Source organism: Mauremys reevesii, linkage group 2 (genome assembly GCF_016161935.1).
Source record: "Mauremys reevesii isolate NIE-2019 linkage group 2, ASM1616193v1, whole genome shotgun sequence".
NCBI classification, from domain to species: domain Eukaryota; kingdom Metazoa; phylum Chordata; order Testudines; family Geoemydidae; genus Mauremys; species Mauremys reevesii.
The window spans coordinates 182,454,003-182,470,499 of record NC_052624.1 but is presented as its reverse complement, the minus strand read 5'-3'; the positions used below and the strand labels follow the sequence as shown (position 1 = coordinate 182,470,499).

Here is a 16,497-nt window from a genome sequence, read left to right as displayed (position 1 = left end):
GCTGTGTGTGTGTATTTTGCACCAGAGGTTGGGCAAACTTGTCAATATCAGGGGTCCGTGTCAGGGTTAGGCTCAATGCTAATTCCCAAATAAATGGTAATGTGATCATCCCCTTCCGTCTTGTATGACATCTTCTGTCTATTATGCAATTGGAGTAGCTTACTATGGGACAGTATTCTTAGGGCATAATGATGAAAACTGCTAATAGGTAGTACAGAGTAGTACAAAGATATCCACTGAAATTAAAGAAGGGGAAAATGGTTTACGTGATCAGGTTCTACGATTTTAAATTGGGTATAAGTAATGTGTATGTCCTTGCATGGGGCCTCTGTATTGAGATAAATGTCACCCAATAAGTTCAGAGTTCAAAACAAGAGAATGTGTCTCCTGGTCCTAATCTTAGCATATGATTGCCGCTTGATATTTAAGGGAATTCCTGTTCAATAATTCATATAGCAATAGCATCTGTTAAAGGAATCTCTCTGTGGTGACAACAAAGATAATCAGCTATTAATATGATCATTTTAATAAGTGAGAATCATTAAGGCCTGGATCATGTCCTCTTGTGGGCAAGGGATAGGTGGGAGGAAAGCACTGTGAGATTCCTCCTCACTGAGTTTCTTCCATAGAGCAGGAGAATGTCTTTTCACCACCTCCATGTGGTAGTTAAGAACCCAAGCCCCACATATCAGCTTAGAGTTGTATCTTGCTGGAGGCAAAGGGCTGTCCACACTGCCTCAAGGCATCCTTCTGTTCTTCTCTGGTAAAGCCATTCTAGCAGGGCTTCCTGTGCCAAGAACTACCGATGGAACCTTCCTTCCTTTCCCCTAGAAGGAAAGTTCAGCTGCACTCTAATTCTGTGCTACTACAGCCTCATGTTGTATTAATCCAAGTGGATGCCACACGCGCGATGGCAGAGACAGTGTATCCCCTCACTGCTGCCCAGACAGCACGCCCCACTATAACCTTTCTTGGGGCAGCCATACAGAAAAGCACTTAAGCACATGCTTTAAGCTTCAAGCATAAGTTGTCCAACAGGACTACTCATGTGCTTAAAGCTAAGCATGTGCTTAAGTACGTGGATCAGGACAAACAAGATGTAGATCCACAGACTTGCACCAAACCCTTTATAGTTCAAGAATGGGAAGATGGAGCCATCAAGCTGGTGTTCCCTACTATCTCCAGCATGTGGGAAGGGGTAGATCTACATTCAGCAGGCCTCCTCCAGGTAGATCTACAGGGTTCCATCTGTCCCAACACTTCCCTATTTGCTAAACACGTTTTTTATTCATTCGGGGGACAAGACATGTCAGAATGCATGTTGATACAAGATAATGCATGCCTCAGGGCCAGTTACAGCGAGGAGGTGAAGACAGCAACCCAAGATGCAAAGGTGAAAACAATGATGCAAAATGTGTTTTATCTCACAGTAACACATGCCTGGAGGTCCTTTTACTGTGAGCACTAAAAGTCCCAAGCAAAAAACAAAAATATAAAAAAGGCCTTTTCCTAATTATCCTGTAACCTTTTAAATAAAGGATTCTTTCCTTACAAATACACAATATGATGCAAGGTAGAGACGTGAAAAAAAATTGCAAAATAATCTTAATATTAAAAACAAAACTTAGATGATTGTGCCATGGCAATGTAGTGAAAGAACGGTTATTTTCCTTGATCCGTAATGTTGTCAAATGAATGTTCAGAGACAGAATGCAGGGCAAAACTAACACTTTGCTGTATGTCAACAGGGGCACAACTGTATACTCCAGTCACTATACTGTATAATTATTGTATGTTGTGCTAGTGCATGGGTGAGGGTTTATTAATTTATATTGTATTTGTTTTTGTCCTTCTACTTGAATTCATTTGGTCAAACTGTTTATTTGCTAATAAATCATCTGAGTAATCCCCTTAATTTAATAAGATTACTCAAAAAAGTAGAGCCCATTCACAAACGTAAGCATTTTCAAGAGCAGACCCTATGATTTTAAATGTGTTTGTGAGGGTATCTAAATGTGTCATAGATGAAAATACTGAAAAGAAAATGCTGCAAACAGTTACTATCGGTCATAGTTCTTATTACAATAAGTAGTTCATTAACAGTTTACCCAGCAGAAAGTCCCTAAGATATTAACATTTATTACCATAAACTAAATTAATTTCTTTCTTCTAACAAACTGTACATTCTTAAAATTTGAGAACTGAAAAACAATTAAAATCAATTTAAAAAGCAACCAACACATTACTTTTGCCAAATTTATCTTTCCTTAATGGAAAGTAATTATGGACCTTGCAATTCCATCCTTGCCTATGAAAATAAACCATTTTTCCTCTTTGAGAGCTTTCACATGGGAAAATGAGAAAAGATTTTTATTCAGACAAAGAGAGCACAAAAAACCTCAAGAATTGAAAATATTTCAGGAGGTTTGGGGGAGAATTTTTTTGTTTTGTTTTTTGATGTTTGGTTTGGTTTTTCGCACTTCATAAAAATGTGAACTTGCATTAGCAATGGGAATATTTTACACCATTTTAATGGCTACAGTAGAGTTTAACCATTCAAATACTGACCAATTTCCAGCTGGCTGACATCTGGAAACTGGATATACCAAGGATTTGGGAAAAAGATGGAGAGGAAATAGCTAATCCAGAGACTGAGGAGAGTTTCCCAGGTAGTTGGTACTAAGGATAGGACTCAACTGGAGAGAGACATCATCTAATCCCTTATCTGGCCCTCAGAAATCCCCCAAATCCCACAAGATATGAGAGTCTGTTTCATTGCTGTTGTTTCCCATTTGGAAAAGGGCAGGATTCAGCAGCTAGGAGGTTGGTCAAATCTTCAGTAGTCAGGGAAGTAGGTCATGTAATTGCAGGGGGCTGGGGAACACCGTTGCCTGGGTGGGGAGCAGCTGGAGGGAACTGGCATTTGTGTAGCAAGGGGATGAGTTTCAGCAAGGTTGTGGACAGGTGCAAGACATGTGGGGATTGGATCACTTGCTTTTGAGGAGTAGAGGAAAGGAAAGGATCAATGGTTCAGGGAGAGTCATGGGTAACGCTGGCCAGAAAACAAGAATTCTGGTTCACTAACAATTTAAAGGTATTAACATTTGTTTTTGTTCTGCTCTGGAATAAAAATGAGACCTTTAGATATACTTTGCAAAAAAGAGGAGAAAGAGAGACCCTAGAATAGCCCATTGCCTGCTGGTGAGAGCAGTCCACGTGGTCTGGGATATGGTAACCCAGATTCAGATCTGCTTGGTGTGGGTCTCTCACATCCCAAGTGAGTGCCCTAACTTAATCCATAGGGCCATTGGCAATTGTGGGGTCTCCCTCTCCCTACCATTCCCCCTTCTCTGAAATTCCATCCTGGACCAAGAAAGTTTAGTTGAAAATTTTCATGAAAATTTCAGGTTTCAATGAATCGGCATTTTCTCATGAAAACCATTTAGTCAAAAAATTCCCAACAAGCTCTAGTTGTGGGGCGCATGTTGATGGAAGGAAATTATTGTAAATTGTTGAAGGGTTAACAGCACATTTGTACACTCTGCTGGCATACAAGAGTAAGATACTTAATCAGGTGATTTATGCACCAGAAAATACAGAGGTGTGCATGCCTATCTACTGGTGCTAAGTCCATTAATATTAGAATTAGATATGTCATCTACACCCAATAAACTTTCTTCTTCTCCCCCACTTCCATTTGTTTTTAAGCACCCCCATTGTTGCATATCAGAATTTTGTTGAACTGAGCTTCACTGTGTACAAACGACCTGAATAATTTGGAATGCAATAAACGTGTCTTTGTAGCCTTATTATTTCCTTAAATAGAGAATAGAATATGGTGAGATTAGCTCAAATAACAATTCACTGACTTATATTAGGCTCACCAGGTTACAGAGGGAAACCATCATGTGCTTTCAAATAAAAGGGCTGTAAAATATGACAGTATGTATAGTTAATTAGGTGTCTTGATTATTCAATCCTGGTATAGGAGCACGAGCCGTGTTTTACTGAAAAGACAAGTGCTGACAGAAGTTCACGCTTTAGAGATTCTTCTTTAAACATTTTAGACTCTTGTCAAAAATATAATTGCACTTATATTGAGGTTTTCTGGATTTACTGTAATTTGGGTTTGATTTTGCTCACCAGATGCGAGTTTATGCGAAATCATGATAATGGGGTATATGAAACTAAATAGAATAGAATATGGTGAGAGTTTTTCTAGAATAGTAAAAAACAAAACAAAACTTCATTTCAAACAAGAAAAAGAACACTGGAAATAAAATAAAAGAGAATGTGTTATGATCAAAGTTTTAGAAGTGACAGAATAGAATTCTGGTCCCCAACTAGCCTGCACACTCTACTCTTGACAAAAAATTAGCACTGCTGTTGGCATCGTAGAAAAAGGAAAATTCAGACACCCATAAGGCATAAAGGAAAAAACTATCCTACCTTAGAGAATGTATTTGGTCAGATCAGAGAATTACAGATCATCATTGGGAGTTGCAAATGACTATTTAAGGACAACATTATGTTTTAGTCCTGTTTGTGAATTGCAGGGTTATGGGGAAAGAGAAAAACGTATATGGAGATCTTAAAACAAACAAAAAAAAACATAAAAAATAAGTGATTATGGTATAAATTCCCAAATCCAGTTTAGAAATGAGAATTCAATTTCTCTGCAAGGCAACATTTTCCTTTCAAGGAAAAAGAATAAAGAAAAATGTTTATTTTTAACTGTGTCTGGATTCCATGGCTCATCTAATGCATGGTCCCAAGAGGAGCAGTTTTCGGGGTTTTTTTTGTGGGTTGTTGTTTTATTATTTTTTTTGTTATTTGGTGATGGCACTGAATTTTACATGCTGCTTGTCTTAATGCCACTAAAGAATCCCCTAACCCCTCAGGGAAATTTACATGCACACCCTATACACAGAAAGCCCCTTTCCCTCCGAGCACACATTTACCATTCCCAATCATTCTAGACATTTGCAGGGTGTCAGCTGTGAAGGAAACATGAATATGTTCACATGATCAGCAGCTGCACAGTGAAAAATGCCTGTGGGGAAGGGGAATTTTCTAGACCCCCTACCCACATCCAGCCCTGCATGTTGTGAGGTGATTAAAAACCCAAGCATAGGGGTTAGCAGGAAAGCCATAGATACTTAGGGAATGAGGAGGCAAAAGAACAGATTTTCAGTAAGATTTCAAGCACTAAGACTGTGTTACTACAGGACTCTTGTGTATCTGATACTATTAACAGCATCCTTATTAGAGATTAACCTGAGCAGCAAAATTCAAATATAGGTTTTGGAACATTTTCCCTCCACAAAATACAGTGGTGTTCAGATCTCGGGTTTTGTTTCAGGCCTGGCTCAAAATCGTTATAGCTATTAGTGCCAGCAAACAATTTATATAGTAGCTTTTCAGTGACATCAGATTTCCCAAATCTTGGGTGGGCTTTCATTTACTAAGGAGCCATGGCTTATATACAATACAAGCTTTCCAAAATGAGGCACCATCATTCACATCGTCTCTTTATCTCCAGAACCCATTAGGACTATACTTTTAGCCCAAAGGCTGCTACTGGGTCAGTCTTAATAAATGATGATGGCTGCAAACGGAGCAGTATCACCTTAAATAGAATGCCAAGGTGTTTGGAAAAAAGTGAACTAAGATGGAGTGCGAAGTCAGGCAAAACAAGCTGAGATTTAGAAATGGCGGAGAATAATTTGTCTTGCTATTTGGTTGTCTTTAGCATCTATACCCTCCCAATCTCTCTGCATGTGAGACTGTGCCAAGAATATGAAAGCAAATTAACATCTTAGAAAAGTATCTATTGATCTAAAATTACTTGTAAAGTATCCTTGCATAAATTACTAGTACCGGGGCAGCCAAATGCAATGTTAAGAGGACACTAATGGACTCTAGTTTTGCCCTCCTATGATTCAGACACCAATTTGTTTTTGCTTCTTCCTCCTGCTTTCCCTCATTTCCCTTGTTTCTGTTACTGCCAGTAAGCTTCTGTTCAAGGGCTAAAAACCTTGCAAGCAGGGTCTAAAACCTGTTATATTAGGGATCATTTTGCTATCATCAAGCAATTCAGGACCCATCATTGAGAACGAGCATCAGAGGTCAGGAACATGGACCAGAAGCCTGAATAGTCTTGGGCGAGTGCTGTTGAGCGTGTGCATTTGGGGAGAGAAGGCCATGAGCTTCTCTCTCTCTCTAACGCACTCAGGCAACAGAACATCGGGATTCTCACCTAGTGTTCAAGGGAGCAGGGCTACCATGCTTTGCTGATGCTTTACACAGGAACAAGAGGGCAATCTCCCAGCAGGCTTGGGAGCCTACTACAATGTGCAACATCTGCTAGCCACAGATGAACGCTGCTTCTTTTAAGAGTGGTAGCGGCAATAAGTGATCTGTGACTCCTCCCCACAACTCCATGAGCCATGCTGCCTCTGCTGGAAGGATGGCTTCTGGAGCAGATACATGACTGGCTCATTTTCCACAACTCTTATTGTTATGGGCATGATTTTGCCTAGTGAGTAGTAAAGATGGTACAATAGCGAAATAAACAAACATCAGAAATACCTGTTCCTCAAATTCCATCTGACATTATTCCACATATGTATTTGAGGGCAAATTTCAACACCAGATTTCACTGCAACGTTTTTGAAAATGTTTTCTCTTCTTCTAGTCAGGAAACTTGGCAATGTTCAAATGATGGGATACCAAGTTTTGCTGTCTTCCACTCAGCTCTAAGGACGGCCTTATATACCAAGCCTCAGAAGTGCCAACCAAAACATTCTTTTATGATGATGCTGAAGTGTTTTTACCAGCTGAAGGGTTCTAAAGGACCCACTTATTTGAACAATCTCACGAGCCATCAAGCAAAGTAACATTCAGGATTATTCACAATAATAAAATAATAATAATACTTTGCACATACATAGCGCTTTCCATGTTTTAAGCACTATGCAAACATTTCTTAATTAATGTTTAGTTAATATTAAGATCCCTAGATTCATTTATTTAAAGTATTCCCACTTAAAGGCTCACTACTCTCCTTTCACTCTCCAGCGATCATCTACTCCCTGGTTGGCGGAACACTTTATTGGCTTTTATAACTGATAAACACAAAGCATTCTCTAGGCTGCAGACTCCCACCTCCCAAGTCTTTGAGCTTGCTGATGAAAGACTGCCTGACCCTTTCTACTCTTGAGACACTGTTCTCCAGCTACCCAACTAGGCAGGTACTAAAAGCTTGGGATTTGATCAATATATTTTTCAGGATGAGAGGTTCAACTTCCATCCAACCAATTGAGTTCTGACCAAAACTGCAGATATGACTCCAACACCAAAGAATGAAACATAGAATTTGAAAAAAGCAACCAGGTGAAAAGTAATTCCAGTCTATACAGCAAAACAAATTCTCATCTCAGTCTGAGCCCAGACAGGCAAAAAGCCCTATACTAGAAGCAAATCCTAGCTGATCAAGATGGAGCTCTCTGAGAATGCAACCTACTTCTCACCTTGCAGGAACAGTCCCAACATCCAATTTTCCCCAGTGTTTCATGTTATAATTTTTTATGCCCTCCATTCTGCACAAACAAAGGTAGACGTTACCACTGCCCTGAATCAGATACTGGCAATACAATACATATCAGATATACAATACTCCAGATGAAGGATTAATCTTGAAGGAGAGAATTCTTTTAATACATCCCTGTCGGACTACACAAAGGGATGTTGTAACAGGGTTGGGACCCGCCTTTCTCTGGCCAATAGTGCCTGAAAACACAGTTCTTTCTCGGATGCTGGGGGCACCCACCTCTCATGCATGGCTCCCCTTTCTCTCGGTTAGGTGTGAGCCTGCCTTTTTTTTTTTTTATCTTACATCAGGGTGGCTCCTGCCTGCTGCAAGCGCCTCCCGACTGCTGGCTCTTTCGGCTGGTCTTCAGCAGCTCAGCCTCCAGCCAAGCTGCACACACTGTCCCCACTTCCAGGGTATACAGTCCCGAGTTTTTATCTTGGCCCTGGTATGGGGCTGTAGCTCTAAGGCTTCTTCTCTGAGGCACTGCCTTCTTCAACCACCCAGCCAGGGCCCATTGCGGTACCCTTGTCTGGACTGGCCAGGTCCTGGGCTCAGTCCCCTGGGCTCAGCCTGCCAGCACTGACCTTTTCATGGTCCTGCTGCTACTCTATGAGCCAGCCAGGCACCTGATCTTTGGCAGCCTTCCCTTGGCTCAGTTCTGCTTGATGAGCTCTCTGCAGTGAGCTGCCTGTGGCCTACTGCTTGTCTAGCCAGCCAGGCACTCAGTCCACCCTCATCAAGCTCCACATAGCAACTGAAGGCTCTGCTCTGCTGCTTGCCTTTTATCTGGCCCTTCTGGCCCCTTATTGGTCACTCCTACAACCCCTCTGATTGGTCACTCTTCTGCAGCCACTCTAAGCTGCCTGGGGGACTTCTCACTGCTCTGTTCTGAGGCAGGGTGATGCAGGACCACAAGACCTCCGGACTTAGTCCACTCTTCCACAGGTGTCTTAAAGAGGGATTTGAATAAAAAGAGAGAGGCTGCTTGATATAGAAACGGAGACTGTTCCAAGCATAAAGGGTACATTAAAAATAGCATAATCATGGAGTGGGAGTGTGTAAAAAGGGACTTTAGTTGGAGGACACATATGCAATGGAAGGGGGAGCAGAAGAAATTGAGAAAGAGGCAGAGTTATGAATGGCCTTAAGACTAAAAGGTGAATCCTTTCACTGGTTACCTTTCAAGAAGAGTGACAGAGCACTGGGAGAGGAGATAATTTTAGCAGAAGAAACAAGTATGAAATAGGATCACATCAATAGTATGATGATTACCTGTTCTGTTCATTCCCTGTGAAGCACCTATCAAGATAGTTAAGACCAAAGCAGACTGTGAAGAATTTCAAAAAGATCTCACAAAACTAAGTGATTGGGCAACAAAATGGCAAATGAAATTTAATGTGGATAAATGTAAAGTAATGCACATTGGAAAAAATAGCCCCAACTATACATACAATATGATGGGGGCTAATTTAGCTACAACGAGTCAGGAAAAAGATCTTGGAGTCATCGTGGACAGTTCTCTGAAGATGTCCATGCAGTGTGCAGAGGCGGTCAAAAAAGCAAACAGGATGTTAGGAATCATTAAAAAGGGGATCGAGAATAAGACTGAGAATATATTATTGCCCTTATATAAATCCATGGTACGCCCACATCTTGAATACTGCATACAGATGTGGTTTCCTCATCTCAAACTAGAAAAGGTTCAGAGAAGGGCAACTAAAACGATTAGGAGTTTGGAGAGGGTCCCATATGAGGAAAGATTAAAGAGGCTAGGACTCTTCAGCTTGGAAAAGAGGAGACTAAAGGGGGATATGATAGAGGTATATAAAATCATGAGTGGTGTGGAGAAAGTGGATAAGGAAAAGTTATTTACTTATTCCCATAATACAAGAACTAGGGGTCATCCAATGAAATTAATAGGCAGCAGGTTTACAACAAATAAAAGGAAGTTCTTCTTCACGCAGCGCACAGTCAACTTGTGGAACTCCTTACCTGAGGAGGTTGTGAAGGCTAGGATTATAACAGCGTTTAAAAGAGAACTGGATAAATTCATGGTGGTTAAGTCCATAAATGGCTATTAGCCAGGATGGGTAAGGAATGGTGTCCCTAGCCTCTGTTTGTCAGAGGATGGAGATGGATGGCAGGAGATTGATCACTTGATCATTGCCTGTTAGGTTCACTCCCTCTGGGGCACCTGGCATTAGCCACTGTCGGTAGACAGGATACTGGGCTAGATGGATCTTTGGTCTGACCCAGTATGGCCGTTCTTATGTTCTTATAAGAAGGTTCTTGCAGCAGATAAACCATAGACTATGAGAGGGAGGAGGAGGAGCTGGAAGCAACAGATGGCTTAGAACAAGAACTCAGTATTACCACCACTGCAGTAAAGGTAAAGGGAAATGCTATCAAATGAAATGGAGAGAGCCAGCTTTCTCTGAGGAGGGAACATGGAGAGAATAGTGGAATAAGCAATCATGCACTAAGGTAAGTTTCTCAGAGATGGAGCAGGAGTTCTAGGGGAAATACGGAATGGAAGTCAGCATGGGAGCTGATGAAGGCACAGTAGGACTGAACTCATCAGGTGGAAGAAGAGAGAGCAGATATAAGGGAAATGGCATGCGTGGGGGGATTGATTCTGCAGAAGAATAAGAGGCAGAAGTGGAAATGAGAAGGGAATTTGTTAGAATGAAAACAGAAGTGAAAGGCTGGTGCTGCCATTAGATAAGGGAGGAAGCTACTAAGCTGAATTGGTGAGAGTTGAAAAGGGAAGGAGGGACTCTCTATCGCATAGTATCTAAGGAAATGTTTACATTGCAGCTGGGAGCATGCTTCCTAGTGTGGCTAGACAGACACTAACTCTGTCTGAGCCAGCATACTAAAAATACCAATTTACACAGGCAGTGTTTTCCCCAGGAATTGAAATTAGGGGAGGGTGTTTGAATGTAGGGGGGGCGAGTGGGAGGGTCAGGGCTGATATGGGGTGAGACTTTGAGGGTGATGCTGGGCTGTATGACACCATAGTAAAAACTGAAAAATGTTTCATGACCATTTTATTAGATTTAATTCATGTTTTAAAATCATTGCACAAATTAAAGTTGGCTACTCAAACCTTCTATGAAGCATTACATCTACATCCTTCTTGGTTTCTTGTTATAATTTTGCACAACTCTGTTAATGAACTTCTTGAATGCAATGCATTCATCTTCAGTGGCTTCTCATGTGTCCGGAACTTCCATTCCTTCAATTGATATGCTCATTAGTTCATTCACATGAACAGGCGGAAGGTGACTTCTATCAGAACACAAAATTCTATTCAATGATGAAAAAGAACGCTCAGCTGTAGCTGTTGTGACTGGGAGTAGCAAGAGATGAACTCCTACTTCTTTCATCCCAGGAAACATAACATAAAGATTGGGTCGAGCCACTAGTGATGATAAAAAAAGAAGTTGAAGTCAAATCTTCATTCATTCATCATATGACATTCCACTCTATGTTCAAATTCTCTATTCTGTCCTGAGCACATGGCAGCCCCATTGCTGGTAGTGCCTCACTCCACTCAGCTGTCAGTGTTTATAGGACAGGGAGCTGTAAAAGCTACGCAGAGGCTGAGTAGAATCTAGAAGTTGCTGTTGTAGATTTTTCATTATCAAGTCTGTGTACTTTTTCAGTTGTCTTAAATACTTCTTGTCCTCTTCACTAAGGATTCAATATAAATGCCTTCATTAGTCAACTTCTGGATTGAAGTCTTTGCTTCTTCCAGTACTTTTTCAATGGATAGCTCTCTGATTGAGCCAAATGTAACTTTTATTGCTGGACAAAGATCTTCTACTGTTGTAGCAGATGCCTGGATGGCATTGTTTAATGACCCAACTGGTTTCAACAGTAGCCTTACAAGAGAGAGAACGGCAATAGTCTTCTCTGAACGTAGTAACAAAAGTAATCCACCAGCCTCACTACTTAGATCTATCCCATCTTGGTAGATACTTTCCAAAGCCAGTAATAACAACTGGAGTAATTTAAAGACAACAGCCAAGGATTGCTCATGAGAAAGCCAGAGGGTTTTCCCTGGTTGGACTAATTTGAACTTCAGTCCCAGTGTATCTTCTATATTTTCCAAGATATTCAGTCTTTTTGGACTCTTGCTGAAAAAAGAATATAATGAAGACATTAAATTTATAGATTTTTTTAATGTCTTTTGAAGAGTCTGCAGCTTGTACTAGTCAGGGGCGGCTCTAGGAATTTGGCCGCCCCAAGCAGGGCGGCACGCCGCAGGGGGCGCGCTGCCGGTCGCCGGTCCCGCGGCTGCGGGGACCTCTTGCAGACGTGCCTGCGGAGGGCGCGCTGGTCCCGCGGCTCCGGTGGAGCATCCGCAGGCATGCCTGCGGGAGGTCCACCCAAGCTGCGGGACCAGCGAACCCTCCGCAGTCATGCCTGCGGGAGATCCGCCGGAGCCGCGGGACCAGTGCACCCTCCGCAGTCATGCCTGCGGGAGGTCAGCTGGTCCCATGGCTCCGGTGGACCTCCCGCAGGCATGACTGCGGAAGATCCGCCGGAGCCGCCTGCCGCCCTGCCGGCAAAATGCCGCCCCAAGCGCGCGCTTGGCACGCTGGGGTCTGGAGCCAGCCCTGGTACTAGTGCTATTTGGAGTAGATGGCCTCTGCAGTGTGTATAGGAGATATCAGGGTTACACTTTTCTCTGAGCAAAGCTTGTACTCCACCATGTCTTCCAGAGAAGTTTGCAGCTCCATCAAATGCACAAGCAGCCATCTGTTTGGAGTCCAAATGCACAAGCAACCACCTGTTTGGAGTCCAATTGACAAGCATTTAACTCTTCTTAGAGTTGTCACAGATGCAGCCAATGTGTCTTCTATATCTTGAACATCTAGAAATGCAGCTACCGACCTACCAGTGACATCAAGATAATGTACACAATGACTTAATACCTGATGTCCATTTGCATCGGTTTACTCATCAGCCATGTATGCAAATTTTTTGAATTTGGTGAGAGAGTTCTTCACTTTTTCAATTGTTGAGTCTTTCACTGTTGCACCACATGCTTCTAACCAGTCAGTTGAGTTTCTTGCAGAAAGATAGCAAGCATTTTCTGGTCTTGTTGGAACCAGTGTTCAACTTCAGGATGAAAAACTGACCATGCACTTAACACTGACCTCCAGTTTGTAGAGTGTGGTATCTCTTGCCTAAATAGAAAGTATGATCCCACAGTCATGTTTGTTTGCATGAACTGTGTTGTGTCTCCAGCATTCTTAACAGCCTCATTAATATTCACTGGTGGTGTCCTTCATCAGTGGAGACTCAGAGTTCAGAGGTGCTTTCACATGAGTTCATCTCCCATGTGGGGAGCAAGAAGGCACCTTGCTCGTTCCTCCAGCTGCTCACTGTTCGCTCCAGCCACTGTTGTTCATTGTGCCACCATTCACTCCATCACTCTATTGCCAATGGCCCTGTGCCATCACCTTCTGCTGCCACCAGCCACTGAGACCTCCTGCAAGTTGGTCTCTTGAATTGAATTTGAGCTCTCAGTGGGGGAACCTCGCTGCTAGTGCAGACTGGGATATCTCTTCCACAGAAACACTGTCCCACAGAAGTTCTAAGCACTTAGACCTGATTATCAGTGAATTCAGTTGTAGTGGTCACTTACCAAAACAAAAGACTACCTATGGAGCCTAATCAGCTCTGTCTTTAAACAGTGGAGAGAGGCAGGTCAAATAGTACTTGTGACTCAGGCAGACCATCGAGCAAAACACCTGTTCCCACCCTCTGTCTTGATGCCCTCAATCAGCACAGGCTAAATACAGTTCTACTGCCCTTTACTCATACAATAAGAATAACAACATTTCATTACCCCCCCACCCCCGCATTCAAGTGATTTGTAACCCAACCACAGCCAAAATCTATCTACCACTTGGGCAACACAGCTCTGTTTGCTGGATACCTAGGTAGATTAGGTGGATACCTAGGTAGATTAGGTGTGTCCTGAAGCCTTTCCCTCTAGCCCCCAGCTCATCACTAGCTGTCAGGGAGAGCTCATTTAGACTTTGCTTACAAATCATCATTTGAAATTATTAGGTTGTCCAACATCACCGAAATGAATGCACTGACATTGTCATAAAACACAACAGCGGTATAAGGAAGCTAGTCTACGTTCATACTTTTCAAATCTATTATACTTTTTCAGATACATGTATTTTATCATACACTTTATATGCTTTTTAAGTTTGTATTAATGTTTCAATTTCAATTCAAATTTTTGAACAATCACTAAATTGGCAACACTGCATGTAACTCGTTCACAAAACTAGGGGGAGTGTTGGGGAAATTTGCGGGGCGGGGGGGTGAGGTAGAGAAATCCCTGTACGCAGGGATAGCACAGGCAGTAGCTTGGGCTAGCTGCCTGATTACAAACCCATCCAGAGGCCCTGGGTATGTACTCAGGCAGCTAGTGCAAGCTATTGGACATGCTACTCCCAAACTACACTGCTAATTTTAGCATGCCAGCTCAAGCAGAGTTAGCACATATCTGTCTAGGCACGCTGGGAAGCATGCTCCCAGCTGCAGTGCAGACATACCCATAGAGGGTAATGACAGAGGGCATTGAAGAAGGTGGTGGAAGCCAATCTATTTATATTAGATACTTATACCCATTGCCATAGTATAAGTGCCTCTTGAACATATTTATCCTCACAGTACACCCCTGTGAGATTGGTAAGTGCTATTAACCCCATTTTGCAGCTGGAGAACTGAGACAAAGAAAGGCTTAATGACTTGCCCAAGGTCACAGAGTAAGTCTATGTTAGAGCAGGGACTTAAACCCAGGTTCCCCAAGTCTAGTGTCCTAACCACTGGACCAAGATGCTGCAGATAGTATAAATGTGGGAAACATGGCAACCGGGAACACTAGTGAACTTGAGTAGAGCCAGAGTCCTATTTCATGTCTAATGTAACTCCACTGACTTCAGTGACATCACACAGGTCTAAATTTGACCCCAAATGTCAATCATCACCTCTCCCCATTTCTGTTTGAAACCCAGTAACATTAGAGATGTAAACCCTTATTTAGAAAAGCTGAGACAGCGGTGGGCTTTTGAAAGAATTCACTTACATGGACAAGGCCAAAATTTTGCCAGCATGCACATTTTTTGTGGAATAAAAGTTTCACCCTAAAGTAAATCTGCCTCATATCTTATCTTTGCTTGAGCATAACTTTTTACTTTTCCCCCCAAAGAAAAGAGGCTTTTTGACTGCCAGAATCATCTTTTACTTTCATAGACAGGGTCAAAATATTTAATTGCAGCAAAACTCAAACTGCAGAACTTTCCAGGGATTTCTGTTTGCTTTTAGTGTGTGCTACTGCTACTCATTGCAAGACAGAGGAGAACTCAGACTTGAGGAGATACAAAGTGATGGATACAAACTCTTGCACAACTGGACCTGTGGTGAGTTGGTATTGTTACTGCATATCCTGCTGCATAGAGGGAGGAGGTGCTTGTGTTGCTATTTCTGTCTAATCAATGCAACTGGTTGTAATTTATTAAATGAAACATCCCTGACCTGTGCATGGAGAGAATACAGAATACAAGCTCTTATATTGTAGGCATAGGAATATGTTCAGGGTAGGCGCGTTTATATCTATTATCAAGAAAATAAAATAATTAAAATACATGATGTTAAACTCAAACACAGTTGGGAAAACAAAACACCAAGCTCCTGAAAAAAATGTTTCATTTTAGGGTAGGATTGTTAGTTTGTTTCCTTTTTTCCACACCCACTCTTCAATCAGCTGTCTATCAGAGAGGCAGCTGGACTATCAACTTCGCCAGGAAGAATGAGACTCATTCCTTATATAAAACAACGACTCAAAATTATTTAAATCCTTTAAAAACCTTAATACTGGCTGTTTTTTGTAGCTGTTGTTTTTGGGGTGCTTTTTTATTTTTCTTTAAATGGATTCAAATTATTTAAGAGGTTTTTTTAATTCAATATTTTCTCTCTGTGTCAGGGAAATGACATCTTTGAAATAGCTGTTGAGTGCAGCTGAGAAGACATAGTGACAGCACATGATCCAAGAAGTGTCTCCTGAGCCACTGAAAAACCTTTACAAGCTGGTGTCTATGTTTATTTTGTGACAGTTTGAGGTGGCCAGCAAAACTACCTTATTTAGCCATGTGCCTTGTATTACATTAAATAAACGGTGAGTAATTAGTCTAGTTTACTCCACATTTAGTGCCCAGGTTTTCAAACGTCACCAATTTCATTCTCCAAGAATGACTCTTTCTTGGAGCAGTGTGTATTGTGCAGGGCTCTCTGCTCAGTGTCCCCCTCTGGATCTCTCATTTTAAACCTGTGTCCTGCACTTCCCATCCCTGTTTGTTTTGTTTTTCATTCTTTGTCCTTTGTAATCAGTAAATACTGAGTTCTGTGCCTCTTCCTTGACTGAAGGGCAGTCTTTTTCATTGCTTTGGTGGGCTCCTCTCACCACAGGCATTAAAAGTCTGATCCTGTAACTGGATCTGTGCAGGTAGCCAATGCAAAGACCCACTAAAGTCAAAGAGGGCTCTACATAATGACAGTAGTCTGACCAGACAAAGCTTATTCCAACATCCAGATCTAAACTTGTACACAAACATTTAAGAAAACTTTAGAACTACGGTAAGTGGTGCTAGTTACCCCAGGTTCTGATATTGTAGAGGGAGACTTTCAATGGGCGTTAGATGACTTCACCTGCAATTTGTGCCTGGGAACATTTTTCCTTTAGTGACTATAACAAATAGCTATAACTGATTTAGAATTTCTCAATCGTAAGGTAATTCCAATATTAATATCTTACATTGGCAGTTTTGGAGCAAAGCCTTACCTAACTAAAATGCCCCGACTTATAACCAAAG

At 41.8% G+C, this 16,497-nt stretch overlaps 1 long non-coding RNA gene across 1 annotated transcript in view; it reads right to left on the bottom strand.

The window, feature by feature from the left end:
* LOC120399444 overlaps nt 1-8,330 on the bottom strand; it is a 47,007-nt gene extending 38,677 nt beyond the window's left edge. Inside the window, exon 1 of the long non-coding RNA XR_005595169.1 lies at nt 7,898-8,330. This is a non-coding gene — a long non-coding RNA (uncharacterized LOC120399444). The remainder of the gene's footprint in view (nt 1-7,897) is intronic.
* Between the last annotated feature and the right edge of the window lie 8,167 nt (nt 8,331-16,497).